The following is a 19,092-nucleotide window of genomic DNA, read 5'->3' as shown; positions in this document are numbered from 1 at the left end:
CTGCATCCAAAGATCCAGAAAGAATGCTTTAGTCATTGCAAATTTATACTTTGAGGAAACCCTAAAAAACCCAGCCCAAATGCTGACTTTATTTCCGCAGTAACCAGGCTTGAAGAGTTCAGCATGTGGCCCACATGCTCCGTACCATCCCTGTGAGCGCAGCAGCAAAGCCTCGCTCCTCCTGCTATGGACGGGCCGGCAGATTTCCACCTGCATCAAGGATGTCAGGCAGTGTGGGAAGAAATCTGTTTGAACAGTAAGCATTGCTACGTGCTGTCACACGTATTCACCCACACTATCCTGCCTTTCCCTCTACCCTCTGAAACAGGCGACTGTTGAAGGGGAAGAGCAGAAACATTCAACACTTGCTGTCAGCTAACAGTTAACTCAGAGGAGAATAATTTCAAGGCTGGTTAAGGCTTAAAAGACAGATTACACTTTTTCTGCTTTCTGTTTCAACATCTCATAATGAAACAATCAGAATTATTCAATAGAACGTAAAGAAAGATAGATGTTTTCATTAAAACACAATACTCTTCTACGGCCACAACTTTATCCCTCTGTCCTTCTTATTCATGACCATTATCCCACACTACCCACAGAACCATGCAGCTTTATAACTCTGCTTCATACAAAATAACAGGATAATTGTGATCTTAACAAATCCTACAAGAGTACAAAACTGTGATCCTGTATTGCAACTGGTAGCAAAAGGGTAAAGGGGGGGAGGGGGGAAGCAGCTATGATTGTTTTACCCTGGTGGAATGTTAGGAAGTATTTATTTCATTTCAACAAATACAATTTATTTTCTCTCCCCCTCTCTCTCTTTTTTTATAGATCAGATTGTGTGTAACATGCGATCTCTATTTCATTCAGGCACATTCCAGAGCACATGGCATCCTGGAACTTGCAACTTCTAAAAAACTTCAAAATTTTAAGACATGTTTTTTGCTTAAAAGCCATCCTTTTCACACAGAAGATGCTTAACCATATTGCTTTCTCAGATCTAAGCTTTTTAAAATATTAGAGGCTTTTGAAAAACTAGTCTGGGTTTTGAACACACTCAAAACAGATTTGTAAGTTTGTTTCCACAGTGTAAGTTATAAGGGAGGATGGGGGGACATGTATTTTACTCAGGTTTGTGTTTTGTAGCATTTGTCGTTAAGAAAGAGTGGAGGCCTTGTTAAAAAAAATAATTCTGATAACCAAGAATGCCTTATAAGTGTTTCATTTTCATTAGTATTTTACTACCACTATTGTTTTTAATAAAAAGATTATGTTATTCCCAGGCAATCTTCACAGAAAGCCTGTGTTCATTCACTTTGCAATTTGCTTTAAAAAAAAAAAACTCATGTAAACTACAGGAAATCAAGATTTCAAATACTACAGCATTCCATACGATACATCTATAATGCAAAAATAAAACAACATAGAAAGGGGGCATCAAATTCAACCCTATTCTCCACTGTAAATGATTAGAAACATATATCTTAAATTCCTATTAATCTTCTAGGTACTCACAGAACGTCCATTGCTATGGTGTCAAAATTTGAGTTCAGTAGCAAATTTCAAACATTTAAAATAATAGAAACACTGCACTAAGCTTAGCAAGCTTTTAACCAAAATGTGCAATGCATAGCTGCAAGAAATTAAAGCACTGACTGAGTTCAAATCTTCTGATTTCTCCATCCAAATCTTATTTGCATATACTACAAATGTGACAAAACTATGACAAAATGAGAGAAAATGTAGATTACGTTATGGTAAAATAAGTTTAAGGGTAGGCTTAATACTTTTTACTGACAGCGATCATGACTTCACTGGACAGGGTTTTTTTTAGTTTTAAAACCTGTAGTTCAAAATCAGACAGATTAAAGTATATGAGAGATAGAGTAAAACGAGTCTTGAGTGACACAATTGATGCCTCAGAAGGGACTATTTGGCTGTATTTAAAAGAAAGAAACAACCACAAAACCACAAAACAAACAAACAAAAAAAAAAACCAACCCACAAACGCAAGGAGTATTCTACAGTAGAAAACTCCTAATTTGAAGAGGTAGATTTCTTAGTTGCACCAGTATCTTCATCAAACAATGTACCAGTTATACAGAGAAACAGAGGAGCTGAAGATTGTATGTTCCTTTAAAACAAAAACAAAAACAAACCCACACAACACCCCAAACCCAACAACAAACCAAAATCGTTTGTTTTTAAAGCAAATCAGCCATGAATCAATGAAAACAGTGAGATGCTCAACCATCCTGAACAAAGCTGATGAGGAAGTAGATACCGAAACCCTAACAACCCTGGGGTGATGTCTGAGACTGGCTTCTCCAGGTAAAAAAAGCAAAAGACAAAAAGAGAGGGGGAAATATATATTGCCTATGTGGAGTTTAGTTGCAAGATACCTGGATGTAATCAATAAAGATCAATACCATCCACACCTGTAATTCCAACAGTACTTGACAATTCTGACAGGGTGAGCTCTGGAACACACTGACTTCTCCCTCCAAGCAGGGTTAACCAGCAGTTCCTCAGACACTCTGGTAACAAGGAACCGTGCTTATATTTTAGATAATGACCATGATAAATCAACAAACATTAACGACCATCTCTGTCCAGGCAAAACAAACTATTTTTGTAACAGATTTCGTTTCTCAAGAAGTTTCTAAAAGACAATAAATGTAAATGTATGATTTTAATCTCATCTTGTGGAATTTGTGCTTAAGTTCACTTTGTACATCTAGCCAAACTAAAGATTTTCCTGCCCAGTGACCTGAAAACATTTAATTCTCCCAAAGATGCTAACATCTTCCTTTATAAAACAGGGCACAGGCCACCAAACTAAGACAGCTGAAGACCTACTAATAAGAAATAGAGGCTTATACATTTTATTGCATAGAAAATATGAACTACATCATAACTTCTCCATATTGTAGTTGTTTCTCCCCCAGTAAAATTTACACATGGGTGGTTTGTTTGTTTTGTTTTCAGGCTTTTCCCTTCCTTAGTTCTTTCTCATGCTTGAAACAGCTTTTCTGGCTTTTTAAACGCATTGCCTTTTCAGAAACTTGTAGGAACATAAGGGTACTGCACGGCCTCAGAAATGAGTCCAGTGACCTCAGCCTGTCACTTCCAACAGTGGCCAAAAGCAAATGTTCAGGCAGCAACACAAGCCACCACCAAGCATACCCCACCTTCTTCCCAGCCTCCAGACACCTGACAAAATCACTGAGCCCCATGTGGTGGTGGCTTCTGTGTATGGTATTATCTCCATCTCCTAAAATCCCTCTGCAATTCTTTACAGTTCCCCTCACTATCCCAAATAAGTTTACACTATCAGCAAACTTTGCCACTCAGAGGATTTGATTAAGTATGTTCACCTGAATGAGCAGTTCTAATGTCAGTTTAATCAATTTTTGTAATATCAGATACAATGAAGTTGTCATAATACAAAATGAAGAAACACCCTCTTTACACGGTGGCGGGTTTTTTTCCCCAGTTTTCAGTAAAAACTCTCCAAAATGGAATGCAGATATGAATACCCAAGTTGTGAGGTTTCCATGAGTTTCAGGATGAATAGGTAAACAGACACTGGTAATGAAAGAATGCCTAGAGAAAGCTGGGAAACACTCAGCATTTATCTGTTTTGCCTTGTATCCATCCCACCTGCTGGCACCAGGCACATCTGCAGTTCTGTTCTAGCACTGCCCTTTTTGAATCGTGTCCATCCTGAGAGAGGATAGGAAGATGGAGACGGCATAAAACAGGAAAGAAATCCCCAAGAAATAAAGCCTACTTTCTTTGCTTACAGAGCAAACTGTTTTAAATTCCAGATCTAATTTAACATCCTTATTTTGGGGGGGGGGGGGCGAGATGTTTTATACACTTAGTCTATAAAGCAGCCAAAGGGAATAGCAGTATTTTAGTAATGGATGATTTTTTATGTGCAAGGATGTGAGAAAGGTATGCAACTGAGCTTAAAAAGCACATTTTTATTCTTCTGTAAGAAAACAAGTCACAAAAGAAAAAGAACATTGCTGTGAAGGAAGAAGAATGGTCTGTTACTATTCTCCTATGTACAGAGAGTTTATTGACTAGATATTAGATATTGAGAGAGGGGAAGATCTATCTCTACACTAAGCTCTACCCAAAACTACGAGTCCCCAGGGCTGGATGGATGACTTGCAGAATGCTCTTCATCTTACCCCATCACAGCCATCCTGGCAGTCTCTGTCAGCAATCTAAACAAAGCATCCAGTGGCATGTCTGGTGGTAGCAGAGCTCATCCATGTGACAGCCTTCCCAAGCCAGATGATCTTCGCCTTCCCAGTGAGATCTGGAGAAATTTTGTATTTCCAGTGGAGGAAGAATGGCTCCAAGCAAATGTCCTGCAGGAGCAGAGTCACACACGGGCATCAGGAAGGAGTAGGACTGACTGGGGGTGTCAGATGGCAGAAACCTTTATCCATGTCTGGAAGTTTTTCTCAGCTCTTCTACTTTAATATTTCAAGGAGAACAAAGCATTTGAGAACTGAAATAAGCAAGTTAACTTTCTTAAAATCTGAAAATTATTGCAACACAAAAAAGAACATCTTCAAACTTGTATCAATGCATATTGGATATTGTATAGGACACTTCTTGTTTTCCAGGGTTGGTAAACCTTCAGCTGACCTGCTTTTCAAGATACCGTGTACAACCTCTACAGTGGCTCATTCTGCAAGAAATTAACTCCTGTTTCGGCACAATAGGAAAACAAAATTAATTAGGCAGTTGTGTTACTTCTTGCAGAACTGCCTCTTGGACCTCACCATAAGCTACTGAATACACAGCTTACTACAGCTGCATCATGTCCATGTGCCCATAAATACGCAGAAAGAGTTAAGAGGAATACAAACAAATAAATGCCAAATCCCCAGCTGGGATTCTGTAGCCTAACTTTTTAATTCATAGGAATCTCCCTGATTTCTAAAGAGCTAATATCTCCTCAAACTAAGGGACCCAAAAGATTAGCACCCTGAAGGAAGGCCACAGAAAATGCAAGCATGGATACAAAGGCACAGGAAGCAACGGCGCGGTAAGAGGGAAGGAGAATTACAAAGAGAAAGGCCGTGAACAATATCTAATCACATTTTGTGTTCATCTCAACAGCTCTTTGAATTCAGGAAAGTAAAAACCAGTGCACGCTTCAGGGTGAAGGGAAGGAGAGGAGGCTGCTACTGAAATGGAATGTCATTCTCTGTTCGACACAGAGACAGAAACGGTCACCTCATCCCCCTGTTGGCAACTGTTTTGAACAAGACACACAGCACTACCATGGAAGGTAGAAATGACTTAAAGCTCTGGAGATCAACACCTCACTACTTGTACGGTATTTACAGGGGAATGCTGCCAAGACATTGACCTCCGACAAAGCCGAGAGTGTGTGAATCAGTGATGTTCAGCGTAATCCCCTCGTAAAATCTGATGGTGAGTCACCAGGCACAAACAGTTTCCTGCTCGTTTTGCAACCAAGGAGGAGGCAGGAAAGGGATGAATGAATGAATAAATGGTTTGTATATTTCTCTGCTCCGAAATGCTGGCTCTGAAGAGGATACAGGCAGAGGGAAGGCAGGAGTGGTATGAGCATGGGTATCACATATGGAAAAGGGTAAAGGAAAGGGTCACAGAGAGAAGAAACAAATCTAAGATGCAGTCCAGGCAAGAAGAATAATGCCTTTTAAAGAGAGACTGAGTCTCAGACATATTTTCAGTTTAAGCATTGCTCATCATTCTTAGGCCTGAATGACTAATGTCTGTCTTCTCCATTGCAGAGCTTTTACAATCTTTCTTCCCTAAAAGATAAGTACTTTCTAAAGTGTAGCATCATAGTGAGCACTGAAAAAAGCATCTTCTTCAATTATTACAAATACTCCAGGTTTCCAGATAAAAGTATTTAAATGATCCTGTATATCATAAAGGGCTTTACGAAATAAATGGCTGGACAGACAACTCCAGTTGTACATACCCATAAATCAACAATGATAATAAAAAAAAGTAATCTGTGTTTACTAAAAGAATCAAAAAGTCTATAAAATCCTTTAAACTTTGATTTTAAGGTACAAAGAGGACCTACCAGGTATCCACGTACAAAGCCACCTTCAATAACATGTGAGAAAGTGAGTCTTTTGAAGGATGATTTTATCCTATGAATAATTCAAAGGCAAAAATTTTCCTTACAATTTGTGCCCGGTAGGGAGCTACAGCCGTACAATTTCCTATGAAGTGTGCTAACTAACATCTCACAGGTAACTTAGCTTCAGTTCATTGCTTGGCTAGAGATACCCAAATTAAATTTGGACATGTCACGCCCTTGGAGTCACCTGTTTATACCAGGAGAGTGTAAGGAACAGATCTGCTTCCAAGGATAGCAGTGTCAGCAGATGCTGTTGTGATTATGGTACCAGAGTGACTTTCACCAGGAAGATGGTCTACTCCTTGTTTCAACACACCATTCCTGCAAGGGCTTGAGAAAGTGCCTTAACCATTTCATGCTCCAGCCTTGAAGAGGATTCAGGTGTGTGAACACCATATAGGTTATAGAAATTATATCGAGAACCTCATTTAATCAAGTTGCACCCAGATTCAGATTCATCAAATCTCTCTAAAAGGGAACCCCATTTTTTTTTAAAACATGTATTTTGGCTTCTGAGAAAGGTGAAAATTTAAATTAATATTTTTAAATGTTTATTACTGCTTCATGCTGTAAATATGTTGGTCAGTTCTGAAGTACTTAAAATGCTTTGGCATGTAGCCAAATAATATGAAAAGTGAGACTTCATTTATGTATTTTTCCTTTCTCAATTGTCAAAATGCAGGTTTTCTATGGTTTATCATTTTCTGGGAATGGCCAGTTTTACTAATCACAGATATCTACAGAAAGCTCATGTGGCTATTTTGAATTCCCTTGTGCTCCATAAAAGGCAATTAAAATAAAACTTCATGTTAAGATGTCTTTATCTCATCAGATGCATGGATGATTCATTTCTGCTTTATTACTTTGATGTCCAACTGGAATAAACTAGGTTGAGAATGCAGAAAGAACTAAAGGAAATGAAGCAAAAAATGGGCAAAGGAGGGGAGCAAAGGGACCCAACACTTCCGTCTCAGAAATGCAGATGGATGTTAGAGGGACAGGAAGCCTTCACATATCAAATCATCTTTAACTTTCCATGATTTTGCCACAAAGCCACAGGAAGGAGACCTGAGCTCCAGGGACAGAAAGTCAAGAAAACTTAAGAGTGCTGTGCTCCATTCCAGTACAGGAACTTATGGAGCTTCCTGGTGCCTTTGCATAACCATGGCAATTTAGGGTGGAGGAGCTGAAGTCACAGTTAAGAATTCAAAGACTAAAAGTAAGGGTAAAAATTATATTTTGCAATCTTATTTGCAAACTTATTTTGCAATAGAAAACAATGAGTTTGGGGAAAAGTTCATTCAGTGAACCTGTGTCTCTGCCTACCAAGGCAGAAAGGTGCTCCAAGGCATGTATATTCCTCCAAATTTGTATAAGTGATGTGACAATCCATAATTACTTTTAAAAATGCTTATTAAAAAAGAACAGATCCTAAATCTTAAAAGAAAATAAAAACCTAAAGGTGGATCTCATTTGCAAAAATCCCACGTATCATATTAATTGCTGCATTATCTGACCAGCATTTTTATTACTACTTTGTACTCTGCTATTTGTAAAGCAGGAATTAAACATAGTGAATCCATTTTCGCTCATTCTTGAAAACAGCTACAGCCACCAATAATCTTTGGGGTACAGTTATTGGCGGTACACAACAGGGGGTTCAGCCTTACAACCACAGGATAACAGATGGAGCTTTCTGTGTTTTTGCTGTTTAATGCTGCATTTCATATCTATTTTATTTTGAAGCATCTTGCTTTGTAGAAACCTTTTCTTCTTTTGTCCTCGTCTATTTTCTCCCCCATTTTCTGTTGTGTGTAATAAATTACAATTCTTCTTGCACAGATTTATGCCATTAGACTTGTCTCTATACTGCAATATAAAAGTATTAGTAATAGGAAAAGAATCTAAATTTGTCGGAAGTTTTCTAAATAATCTACTGACAGGCATAAATCAACTACACCAGTCTCTAAAACTTGTTCTTTGAACCACTAACCATTCAATAAAGGGATACTGTCAATATCCCATGCAACAAAAATTATTTGCTTCCTAGAAGTTACAATGTGAAGTCCAAAAGCAAGGTTTCCCTTTAAATATATATATATATATATATGAAAAAAAAAAAAAAAAAAAAGAAAAAAACCACTATAAATTACATTGCACTTTCCGAATATCTTCAGGAATGAATCTCAGGCAGGGAATGAGGATCAAATATTAATTAGCTTCCTCAAAATCCCCTTACCAGTTGGTGGCAGAGGTAGGGATACAGGGAGCTTCCCCCTCTCAATCTGGTGCCAATCACTTGGACTACACCAATCAGTGTCTTAAATTATTCTGTACTTGTATTCTTGTTATAGTACATGTTACTGAGGCATGGAGCGACCACGAAACTAAATAAAGGACATTGTTACAACACACTGTGCAGCTTACACATAAAACTCAGAATCCTCAGGATTACTATGACTACTGTTATTGGTACCGCTCAGAATTCATAGGGTTTTTGGGTGGGGTTTTTTTGCTTTTAATGCAGAAAGAGACTGGTATGTGGTAAAAGCGTAACAGGACTATTATTAATGGAGGGATTCGTAGCAGAAGAAAGCCCTCCATGTCTCTCATTCCTAAACCAAGTCTTCAGATAAGGACTAAAAATATACTCTTTGTTTCGGACCTTCAACATGCATTTCACTCCAGGTTTATGTTAGCCTTTGTGAACATAAACCGTGGCTCTGGAGCAGCAGCTGTGGGGGTGAGCCCCCACTGACACTGCAGATGACAGCAAAGCACCCAGCATGAAAAAACATCCAAAGAGGGATCTTTTGTTTTGTAGTGCCTTCCCCAGGACCATGCCCTGCCCATGGCTTCCACCCAGTGAGCTCTGCCAGCCTTGGTCATCCCAGATCTGCAAGGCACCCCCAGCATCACACCTAAACACCCAGGCACCTCATCACCCAGCCAGGGGTCCACTCAGAAAGTTTTGTCCTTGTCTTTAGGCCTGAGCACCTGGGGAAAAGAGGTGCATGAAGTGCGTGGATGTGGCTAGGGTGACATGCGGACCCAGAAACTAACAATTTCTCCCAGGTCCTACAGCGTAAGGCTGTATCTGTCTTACCAACGAATACTCACAGTTAGCTGCTTTTGAAAGAAAACTGGAGAAGCTGCCTGATGGGGCAGGAGGGGACTAGAAGCCACAGAAGCAGCCGGAGTAGGGGGCTTCTTTAGCAATAGCCACGTGGTACCCCCGTGACACAGGAAAGGCCGGCTGGCCATACAGATGGGATATGGCCACAAAATACACTTAGTAGAGCACGCTGATGGGAAAAACAGAACTAACAAGCAGCCAGTTAAAAATATGGGGGTATGTCAGGGGATATGTCAGTGTTAAAGACATAAGCAACATTAGCAAAGCCAGTTTAAAAATATTTGCAAAGCAGAGAGAGAAAAGCCCGCCACACTTATTGAAATAAATGGTGCTGTCTCCCTTCTGACAAGCCACGACAGGTAAAAGCCCTAAAAGCATCTTGCAGTAAACTAGCCATTGCCCAGAGACTTACTCATCTGCTAGAAAATGCCACCGCTCAACAGATAGCAGACGGGTCGGAACTGGAACAGTTTCTTTATGATGACATTTCAGCTGTCAGTTCACAGCAACCGAAGCATAACGCATGCACAGAGCGCTGCTGCAGAGAGGCTGCCCACCCGCTCTGACCACAAGGTGACCCTTACCTTACGTGTCCTTTCTGAAGAAACAGTATGGACTTTCCCCACCTCCTCCCAAAAGGAACTGACATTTATCTATTCATTTCTTTAGAACATTGCCCATCAAACACACCGTTGCAATGCATTCAGAAAGTCTTTCATTTTACTATCGCTTGATTTCACATTAAATGTGCATACTGTCCCAAACCACACTTGTGATTGCTTGGTTTATACTACTAGACCAGCTCAGCCCATCAAATGTATTAAAGCCATACCCCCTCCTGCTTCGGTACTTGTGGAAGGTTTCTAACTGCTTCTTCCACACAAAGTGCAGGGAGGACAGAAGAGAAGATGAAAAGAGGTTTAAGTGCAACCACCCCCATCCCCCCAAAAGCCCCACAACCAAACAACAAAAAACCCCACGTCCTAATAATTCCTACCAGAAACATCTTTAAAATTACATTTTCTTTTCCTGATGTAGGTATTTGTCTGCTAGGAACTTTGAGAAGACTCTGAAATCTGTAATTCACACAAGCCACCACCGCGTACACCGACATAAGGCAGAGCAGGACAGGAAGCACGTGACTGGATGCATAAGGATAAGAAGAAAGTTTTGAACCCATACATCCCTCACTGGAAAGCGTCCCTATACTCATATTTTCTTGCAGAATGTTTCCCAAAAGACAAAGCACATAGGCTTGGCAAAGCAGGTAAGGGTGAGACCGGCTGCACAAAGCCCAGAACAAGGACTCCACCGAAGGGCAGAAGGACTGAGAAAGTGCATCCATCTTCTATCAAGACCAAATGAAGACTTTTAATCTTTTGTTTCCTCACTGGAACAAAACCACAATTTTGAAAGTGCTTTCTTAAAAGCAATCTTTTTGGTTTTCACCCGGTGCTAGCAATAATCCCTTACAACATTTATACCAAGTGTCAGCTCCAAGCATTTGAAAGCTGTAGATCATATCAGATGTTTGCCTTTAAATGGCAAATTGCTGATTCATTCCTGACCCACCATGCTCAATGTTCACATCCCCTCTTAATTATAGCCCAACCCTTTCGTTTCTCCCCTGCTCTTTCTTAAATAAACTTAAATTAATTGTCCATTAGATAAAGTAAGTGTTGAGGATAATACTGCAGCATGTTTCAACTGTTTTCATAAATCAAAGGAAAGAATGATGCTTCTTTATCTTCTTAAAAGATTTCTTTTATGGCTGTGTTATTGTTTTACTTCTACAATTAGCCTACCAATTAATTTTCCCATTTAAATGTGCCTTACAACTAACCAAACGCTAAAGATTAAATATGTATGTTATTTCTGAACCACTATAAATTGAAACTTTAGTTTCCAAATTTCAAAATAGATAGGCAGAAAAAAAATATCATTTAGAATACTTTCAAACAACCCACTGATTATATATACTATTTTAAAAATATAAATAGTTGCCTGTACCATTTTGAATTCTACAGAAAGCTTTATTCTCTTTAGAAGTACTTTCCATATAGAGGGAATATCTCAAAACTCAGTGCTAGGAAAATGCTGTAAGAATCAAAAGATAAAGTTGTCCAACAGGGGGGAAAAAAAAGCAATTAATTTAAATACAGATTTAAAAGCAAACTACCAAACGTGGAAAAAAGAAAATTATGAAGCACAGTTCACTGTTTTCTGGTTTACCTGCCTTAAAATTTTTGATAAGCCAGATTTATGTTTTCAAACAATTTTATAATCCAAGTCATGTAATTACCCTATGTATATAAAAGACCAGGATAAACTCTATTGGTGTGGATCTGAAATGGAACTTCTAGGTTAATTTCCTCTGAGAAGCTGCCAGTTCATGCTTGTCAAAAACAGATAATGAAGCAACATGCCCTAAGTAGGCAGTAAGTAGGAACCAACAGGGAATTTGCCTTAAAACCACGCCACCGATCAGAAACAAACACCAATGCATATGCAGCCAGAGGTGAATAAAAGAACTGAAACACCGAAGCAGAACAAAATTATTCTTTCATTCAAAGAAAACACTAAAGCCATGTAAGAAGTAACAGATGCTCTTTTGTTCTTTAAAGAAACTGATTTACATAGAATCAAATTAGCTTTATTATTTATTTTCTTTTAGTTGCATTTGAAGAGGAGCTAGATGACTGGCACTGCGCTCACTGCCTTCTAACTAAATACCACTTCTCTGCGCAGAGGAGGAAAATTGGAAATACCATGCCACAAATCCTGCTGCATGACTGGTTTTGTAGAACAGCGGAAGGTGTGGGACCAAGAGTAGATCTCTTAATGACAGAAATATCAAAGAGTCATTAACAATTCGATTTTTATTTTATTCAGATCGAAATTCATAGAAATTCAAATATATAACCTGGATAGGGGCAGCTTTTAGCTTTTTACCTGTTACTAGATTTTATCAACGTAGAATCTGCCTGCTATCAATGAAGAACAGCATCTAAAAATGACTATTTTGTCAATCTACCTAAGCAGTCAGATTTCTAAGGTAGCTGCGCTCCTTAGAGATGCCTTGATTCTCAGCAAAGTTGCTAGTTACTACAAAAGTTTTAAGATATAACCGATTATTTTAAGCCAACATATTTTGCAAAGCCAAAATATTGTTCCTTGAGGGTAAAAAGAAAAAAGAAAAAAAAAAAAAAAAAAGAAGAGCTGACAAAGAGTGAGGCTTAAGCAAGTCAATCCCAAGGCTACTGGCTTTGAACACTCCCACAGGGAAACAATATCAAACATCAAAGTTGTGTGTAGAAGAGCTTGCATCATCCTTTGAACTTGTTTTTTTTTTCTTAACTTTGTTACATCTTTTCAGCTTTGTCAACCTGCTATAATTCCTGTTTCATAAAATTGATAACATTGCAACTAGTGCTCAACTTGACACTTTATTAATCAGAGCAAAGCACTCTTTAATCTCCACACTTATGTTTGTGACTCAATGATCTTTCTGTTCCGTCTTTGATAATTAAAGGAAGATTAGAGGGATTGCCTTCTTTTGGTATACAGTTCTTCTAGAAGCTTTGCAATTTAAATTTCATAGAGAATGGGTTTAACTGAATACATGGAGGTAAATTGTTGAAAATACATTATTTTTAATTTTCCTGGCATATGAACAATTGCCATCCTTCTCCCATTCAGGACACATGAAGATTTATGAACCATCTTTGTCTGAACTGCAATTTGGAAGAAAGGACTCATAATTATCACAGCTTTCAAAGTCGTAATATTAATCCAAACTGAGTAAAGGCTAAACACTAAACGGTACTACTACAGTAGTTTACTACAGCAAGGAGATGGAAAATATGCCACGTGTTTACAAAGTCTAATACTTAACATTCTTTTAAAAATAAATGTTATTTTAAACACAGAAGAGCCTCTTAAAAGTAGTTATGTGGGAATAAGAAAGTTCTGCTGGTTTGAGCAAATTTATAGAAACACTACAACTAATACTTTTTTCCTGTTTTTCCTCTCATTAAAACAATTTTACCAAAATCTGATGATCATTAGAATTTTAATTCTCTCTCAGGTGGGCACATAACACAAATCCTGCTGTCCACCATTCCACAGTAACTGAAGAAACTTCCACAAGAGAACTCTCCTATTTCAGTTTTCTGGTAAATGTTAATTGTCATATATTAAATCAAAACCAAAACAACCAAAACTTTTTGACATTGAATAGCTTTAGAGATCAACTATGAAATACTGTATTCTCTACTAAACTCATTAGTTTCAAAATTAAGTCAGATCAGTAATGACCTAAAGCTAGATGAAGTACGGATCACATAATTTTTATGTCAAGTGTTCACAGAAAAGGAAAAAAAAAAAAAAGTTCTGTAGCACAAATACCCAAAGCACTGTGAATTTTATTTTGAAGAGGCACTTCCACACTGGTCCAGCCCTCGCTGTATTGATCAAGGGAAGCTCTATGTGACAAAGGCAGCACTAAAGTTAAATTTAACTTTACCAGAACTGACCTCGAGAAGGTGAACCCTGCTAAAGTACATCCACTGGGCAATGCCAAGTTTGACATCAAACACTACTTTTTCCTAATTATTTCAGCAGCCTTGGAACTTTTAATACACATCTACATCTTCAGTAAATAAAAGTATTTCAATACTTTTTCTCTCCTTCTCCAAATGAATTTCATTACAAAAATTCCCTAAATTGCCCCAAACGGTAGTCTTTACAGGAACTGTTCTTCTCTGAAGAGGAATAACAATTTCATCCCATCCTGAAAGCCATCCCAGTTTCCATGGTCCTTCCCACCCACACTCCCCTTACACTTAACATGAACTTAAGCAGCTGCTCTAATGACTTATGATAAAAATATTTTTAACGTATGTATAGATGCTATCCATCAATGCTGGCTCTCTTTATACTCAGCCAGCTAGCTTAATTAAGTGGTAAGTCATTACAAAGGTAGAAAGTTGAAGAGATTCACCAGAAGTACATACAGAAATGTCATGTAGAACTGCAGTAAAGTAGACGGGTGATATAAGAGATGCTGATTGGCAAGAGATTTTGGCATGAAAAAATTTTCTCCTGCTAATGGTATAATTCAAATTATCTGGCTGCATTAAAAAGAGGCAGAAGCTAGTGTCTAAAACGATGAAGCTACTGAAACTATAATAAAGATTTGCATTTATGAGCAGAACCATTAGATAATGCTACATGCCATAAATTAGTCTGCCCTTAATACAGCATTTGGAAAGGCAAGACTTATGATCTACCACCCTTTTTATGGCCTGGCTTGAGCTGTTTCGGTCTCCATCATATACATCATATACCTTCCCAGGGGATGCACACAGACTACTGCCATTGGGCCCTGCATACATAGCATGACCGTTATCAACGTTTCTCCAATACATTCCTTAGGATGAAAGATTCTTTGGTATGAGCATGGGTGTGATATCAAGCCTCTACTACTTTTAGGAAAACAGTTATCTTGCTTTAAGTTTGTTACTTCTAGTTGCTGTCAAGTTAGAAAATACGGCTCTTGCTCACTCCTCAGTACATTGAAAAGACACCCAAAATATCGTTTCCTACTATCTCTGGCTTACCCAACATGTTTTGCTTCACATTGAGAAGGTGTCCTTTGCCCACTACAATGCCACAATCTGAATGATCAGCAGATTTCCTCTGTTCCTCCAGATAGGCCATCCCTAAGCAACTTTGGACCATAACAGAGAAGGAAATACTGAGAAAAACATTATCTGACCCTGCAGTTTGGCAGCACATGAAGATTATCAGGGCACCTGATCACAATCGCCCCAACTGGCACATTGACAAGGGATTATTAGGCAGCCTACACTGTCTCAACCACACACCCGTTATAATAAGAGATACGCTGCTTGCTGCCACATGTAGAATGCCACTTTATGGCACCATGGGGCTGTCACATAATACATAAACATTTGCACATGGCTTAAGTTAGGAAGTTTTTCAATACTTAAACAGCAGATTATCAGGTCGATAAATCCTGGATCTATTTTCCTGAGCTGCACCATGACATCAAATCGTGCCAGCTGGAACTGTCTAGCAACTTTTCTAAATGTTAAGGGCTAAAATTAAATGTAAGTTTTGAGAAAGGAAAGATGGGTTTCTCATCTGAAGTTATGGCTAGAAGGCAAATCTGATTAAACCTAAATCATGAAGAATCTTGAAAGAATTGATTTTGCATTTTTAAAGAAATATTCACAAGTATATCAAGTTAATGAAACATTACAAGAAATCTGAAATTTAAAATAAAAGGGAAAAAACCCTCAAGATTTTAGTCTACTTTTCTAAGAAGCTGGCCCAAAGCCACATAAAATGTGTGTTACATTTTCTCAGTGTTGTGGATCTTCTTGAGGATGATAATGATAATTTTAGCCTTTGGTCTCTTGGTTCCGGTTCTAGATCATAAATCTAGGATTAACACAATGTAAATATATTAAAAAATCCATATAGTGTCAAAAACATTCGTAGCTTTATCCAGTCAAATACACACTTACACGTCTCCTAGAAAATGTAATATGTAGAACTACGTATTTGAATTTACCTTTTAGTCTCTTCTATCAGAGTAAGAAATACGATTTGACTGATGGCCCCTCAGCTGTTTCTTATGCTGGTCGAAAAGATATCTTAAAGCAGGATTTTAAGTAGATAGCAAGAAACACAGAAGAAGAAAACTAGGAAAAGGTACAATTACTAAGGTGTTTTTGTTTGGTTTACTTTCAGGCACACAGTACTGTTGCACACTTCCAAAAACCCACTGATGTATATGCACATGCTCTTAAGGATACAAAAAAAAAAAAAAAATAAAAAAAAATACAGAGAACAATTTTGAATGCTTAATTATTTCTCACAGAATGATAACTGGAAAGTGTCCTGAACTGTATGGAAATCCAAAGGCCCGAAGTCGCTGAAATTGAGTTGAATCGAAAGCGCCAGGTCACTAATGTGAAGGCGGCAGTTTAGTTAATATTAGTGCAACACTCCAATTAGCACTGCTGAGAAACAGCATTTAACCTGCACAGAGCACACATCTGACAAGGCTACACTGCTTATTCAAGGTTAACTCAATTATTTCACATGGCAGAACACCGCGCATATATAGATGTACCAGGAGTGCTGCAGAAAAGGGAGGCGGCTGTAACAATAGTATTTTTACTACCTGTCTTTGAGAAAGTCACATGTCACTTCCTATAACTATATTGTAAATTATTTTTCTCTTTAGTCCTGATGTTTAGTAGACAATCAAGGTAAAAGATAGCCCAGCTAAACCGATAAATAGAAAAAATACCATTTGCTGGCATTTTCCAGAAGCAAGGAACCCATTTGCAATGAACACTAATCTGTTCTGATGTACAGAAACTCTAAGAATAAAATTCAGCCAGCCGTAAGCCGTATCTCCCCTCCTGGAGACCTTGCTGTGGGCTTGGAAAAATCTTAGGACTAAATTGATATTTTGCCACTGCTTTAGGATGGTACTCACCATTGGTCCCAGAGGGATCAGGCAAATGGTGCTTTGAGGAGTACAGGCTCAGCGCCAAACACTAATCCTTATTTAACAGCGTTCATTTCACTCTTCTGTCTCATGTGTGAGTTGCCTTGCGTATACAAAATTAGACTTTGAGTCACTTGAGCTATTTGCTTAGAAGAACCCAAGCCTGTGGAATTAGAACTGAGAGTGCATTTCTCATCGGGTTTATGGTTTTTCTGAGGAACCAGGAGCAAGGAGCTAGAAATGGTGATTTCTTTTTCTCTTTGTCTTATTGACTGTTCAATAATGAAAGTATGCTTTTTTTTTTCTTTTTAATTCTTGTCCCAACCTTTGCTTTAGTCTTTCTGAAGAAAGCCACAGCTCCTGACACTGCTGCGCTCTTGTCAGACTGCTCCCTTCAAACTGGCAAAGTTCTCTCAGCCCAGGTGTTTAAAACAAAACATTTAGGCTCAGTCAGTTTCCACTTTCCAAAGATTCTCACAGTTTGCCTGTTTTCAGGCAAATCTCTAACCAGCTTTAAACAGTGTGCATGTCTATACAGTGGGCTCCTCAAACTGTACTCGAGCATGATGTCAGGTGTTAAATAATAAAATTAGGGAATTAAATAATACATCAAAGCTAGGAAGAAGTATTAAGATGAAAGGCAAAGAAGACATGTTTTTTCAAGTCATATTTGGAAAGAAATTTCACTAGGAAATCAATTTGATGAGGCATTACATACAAAAGAAGTTAGAAGGGAGGGGGACACCCCCCATTTCAACCTGCAGAAGTATATGCCATTGAGAACAGAGATACAGAGAAGCGCAAAAAGAAAGCAGAGGGGAAAAAGGTTTCTTAAACCAAATCAAAAGAACCCTATTACACAGAAGCAGAAGTACTATTTTCAGGATTCCTGTTTGCACATTTATGCTCCACGGGAGAGTGCTGGCAGCTGCATCTCGCGCATACTGGAACAGAAAGTTTTGAGCTCTTGCAGGAAGCTGCTGAGGAAGCAAAGGCAGCCAGGCCAGCAGCCACTTCCCACTTCCCCAGCAGAATAGAAGGGATTCGTTTCCAGACCCTCTCCCGAGGGACGGCCGGTTCACTGGTGCTGACTGGGTAGCAGGATGGTGCTGCTCCAGATGGAGATGGGACAGAGCTCATTCAGCATACGGCACCACTTCTCACAAATTTTCTTTCAAATAGCCCACAGTTTCACAACTGATGGGGGTGTGCTAACCGACTGCAGCGAGGCAACCCTTTTTTATCTAAAGAAAAGTGGCAACATACTAAAACAAAACCCAGAGTGAATGTTAACTAAGAATTTGCAGCAGAAGTACCAAACTGAGTTTGGAAATCATCTTGCCCAGAAATATTTTTTTTCTTTTCCTTGTTACTTAATTAAAAAAAAAATAAGATAAAGGTAATCTGTACAAGAAAGTCACAGAAATCTAAGCAGAGTTGAGTATCATCTGAATAAGTTACATAACAATAAAGTAGGGACATAAATACAATTGAGTCAGAAAAACTTCTTTCAATAATGTATCTGGGAGACAAGATTTTTGGAAATGATGAAGCTGACGCACAGCAAGACTGAAAATCACAGCAGACATTTTGCAGAGTGTATCGCACACTAGTCCACGTCCTTCCTCACACATATGCCCATCTTGCAAATGAAATTCAGCTAGATTTTATGTGCCAAGAACATACTGTGATCATAGAAGGGAAACAAAAGGTAAATCAATCCCTTTCTACAGCACTCAAAGATACAGAACTGTAATTAAAAAAGAAAGAGACAGCTGTCAATCATAAATAGTCAAAGTCTTTCTAACCAGAAATATCCATTTGTTGGCATGGATATTTGGAAAGAATGCTTCCAATTTGACACTACTTTCTCCAAGGTAAGTTTCTCAGATACTGTATAAACTCCAATCCCTTTGGTGGCCAGAACAAGAGACTGAAACACCTGTTAAAAATATAACAACGGGTATACCTGTACCCCAAAAGTACTAGCCTCAGCATCACTGCAAAAACACTTTCTAGGAAAAAAAAAAAAAAAAAAAAAAAAAGAGAGCCAGACACGAGTGTGGGTCCCACTTGACACGAGTGTGGGTCCCACTTGACGTGACATATCTTGTGCATTACTAGGTGACAGAAAAGGGTTACCCTAGATCTAATTTTCCTCAGACAAAAGGAAAAATTGGGGGGGCCGGGGGAGAAACAACACACAAACTAATAAACCATTCAAAGTGCAAA

At 38.5% G+C, this 19,092-nt stretch overlaps 1 protein-coding gene across 10 annotated transcripts in view; it reads right to left on the bottom strand.

Moving 5' to 3' along the window:
* CHRM3 (cholinergic receptor muscarinic 3) overlaps positions 1 to 19,092 on the bottom strand; it is a 379,451-nt gene that overhangs the window by 205,786 nt on the left and 154,573 nt on the right. The window contains exon 2 of one of the 10 annotated variants that reach the window (XM_080389750.1): positions 4,209 to 4,391. The exons of 8 other annotated variants lie outside the window; for them this stretch is intronic. The gene's annotated coding sequence lies outside the window, so the exon portion shown is untranslated. Of the gene's footprint in view, positions 1 to 4,208; positions 18,900 to 19,092 lie in introns of those variants that run through there. One more of the 10 variants, XM_080389753.1, reaches the window with a different exon arrangement.

Source organism: Falco punctatus (genome assembly GCF_963210335.1).
Source record: "Falco punctatus genome assembly, chromosome: 5".
In the NCBI taxonomy this organism is placed as follows: Eukaryota; Metazoa; Chordata; class Aves; order Falconiformes; family Falconidae; genus Falco; species Falco punctatus.
Note: the sequence above shows the minus strand (reverse complement) of the source record. Positions and strands in the feature narration are given on the sequence as shown.